General features: G+C 35.4%; 1 non-coding gene across 1 annotated transcript; it reads right to left on the bottom strand.

Annotated features, from left to right (window-relative positions):
• Positions 1-1,322: 1,322 nt before the first annotated feature.
• Positions 1,323-1,453, bottom strand: Snora18 (small nucleolar RNA, H/ACA box 18). The gene has a single exon (XR_015679290.1). It is a non-coding gene; the product is annotated as a small nucleolar RNA SNORA18 (small nucleolar RNA).
• Positions 1,454-2,356: the final 903 nt, after the last annotated feature.

The following is a 2,356-nucleotide window of genomic DNA, read 5'->3' as shown; positions in this document are numbered from 1 at the left end:
TAGCAATAAACTAAGAAGAAAAATAATCTTTATTATAGAATCCTCCAAACGTTGGGCTGCAATAAATTAGACTATTTTTAAAATATAAGAATTCAAATGAGACTGGACATTGATTAAGACAGGGGTTATGTTTGAATATTGTATATGCTAACAAAAACCAGGTTAAAAAACATATCTGCTGCAAAGTATTGCAATCTCACAGCTTAGGTATTGGCTTTCAGACAATTCTTTGCTCAGCCAACAGCTTCCAAGCCACAGCTTGTGTCATCATCCACAGACTGCATGGTGGAAGCCAGATTTCCCAGTGAAAGTGTCAGCCCCTCCCTCCTCTGTTTCTTTGTCTCTCTTTGTTTCTCTTTCTGTTGCTCTGTATCTCTCTCTCTCTCTCTCTCTCTCTCTCTCTCTCTCTCTCTCTCTCTCTCTCTCTCTCTCCCTCTCCCCCCCCCCCCCGTCCCTCTCTTCCCAAGTATGCCCAACTGGCTTCTCTTCTTCTCTCTTTCTGTCCATTTTCCACTGCTTCCCCCATTCCCTGCCTCTATCCCCTTCCAGGTCCCAGTTCCCTTGCTCCACAATAAATCTTTATATTAGGTCTCTTCCATGGCATGATTCCCTGGGGGAACACCTTGCCGTGGGCCTGCCAGGTATTCCCTCACTCCTGCCACAATATATTACAATTATATCGCCACATTATATTTCATAACCATTTGAGCTGTAGTCACTTTTATAGATAGATATTGGGGCTAAAAAATTGACACAGTCATTAGATTGTTGGAAATACTAAATATAATATTGCATGGATCAAAATTAATCAGTGGCATGACTGTGTAACAAATGGAGTCTGTGGCCAAAATATGAGTAATCATATATTACTTTTAGGATCAGTGTTAATATCCATATTTGGAACAGCATTTTTCTTTTTTTTTCTTTTTTAATGTATAAAATTATTTATTGTCAATAAATTTTTATTTAAGTGGTTGGTTTGATTTCTTTGCTGTCCATCCAGGCACTCTGAAAATAGCCCTTTCTCAAGGGCATCCAGTTGTGCTTTTTAGCCCTCTTTTATCTGTCTTTTCCAACAGTCATTGGCAACTTCTAAGTTCTTAGCCAGAAAATTTGTGGATTTCTTCAATTTACTTTAATTTAGGGACCCTTCTTCAATTAGCTTTAAAAACCATTTTAAGGTAGGTTTTCCTTGTGACACCCAACATCTCTGTAGAGTCTTTCATGTCCATTCCTAACACTCAGAATCCTAATCTTTATGAAGGAAATGTCAGTGCTTCTAGAAACAAAACCGAAATTGCACATCAGTTTTGTACTTTGTTAGCTGTCTTGTAGTTCCTTCCCACAGACCTAACAAACAGTCCTGCGAGTCAAGCAAAACCACAAGTTACTATATGAGGCGTTTCCAACGATGTGTGGCTACTAACGAAGCCCCATCGGGATAGACCTCAAAGGAACAGCATTTTTCAAAATCAGAATTTCCACTTCATTGCAAAATTTATAGAATGAAGAAGCATATGATTTATAGTCATCTCATTCAATAAAATATACAATAAAATTCCTTCATTGTATGAAACTCTATACTAAAAGCAAAGGGGATTTACCACATTTTTTTCTTTAAATCGTGTAAGTTCCAATTTGTTCTGGTCCTTTGTGTCTTGAAGAGTAAGTAAATGCCAATATTTAATAATACACATTCTCTTAATAGATACAGGCTTATTCCGATTTTATATTTCTTCTCCTGTGAGTTATCATAGATTGTATTTTTCATGCAACGTTACTCACAGAATTCTTTTTTGTCCTTTTAGTGTCTGTGGGATCTGCAACAGTTTTTTTTTTTTTCATTTCATTTGATACTGATTTTTTCTTGCTTTCTCTTCTCTCTGTGATTTTTGTTTTTCTTCTGAGATTGTAATGGTTTGTAGATTTTTTTTTCAACTGAATTAAACCGAAGAAAAAGATCTGGGTGATTAGTTTATGTTGGGGAGTGTCTGTGAGGAAAGTTCTAGAGAGAGTAGATTGTGAGATCATTAGATTCTCTTAAGCTCATCCTCATCGTTTTTTTTAAATTTTTTTTTGTTATCTTGTTTTTTAAGATTCTATGATTTAAACAACCTATGATTTAAACATACCCTAACACCACAATGGAATTGGAAGCATATGCAAAATAAATAATGCCCAAGATATGTGTAAGAAAGCATTTTGGTTATAACAAGTCAATCTCATTGGCTCAGAGAGCTAGATTTTGGTTTTGTTGGGTTTTCAATAATTGTTTCCTACTTTTAATTTCATTGATCTTTGAACTTTTAAAATAATAATTAAAAAAAGAAACAATAACACACCATTTCCCTTTTCT

Source organism: Rattus norvegicus, chromosome 2, assembly GCF_021556685.1.
Source record: "Rattus norvegicus strain SHRSP/BbbUtx chromosome 2, alternate assembly SHRSP_T2T, whole genome shotgun sequence".
NCBI classification, from domain to species: Eukaryota; Metazoa; Chordata; class Mammalia; order Rodentia; family Muridae; genus Rattus; species Rattus norvegicus.
Note: the sequence above shows the minus strand (reverse complement) of the source record. Positions and strands in the feature narration are given on the sequence as shown.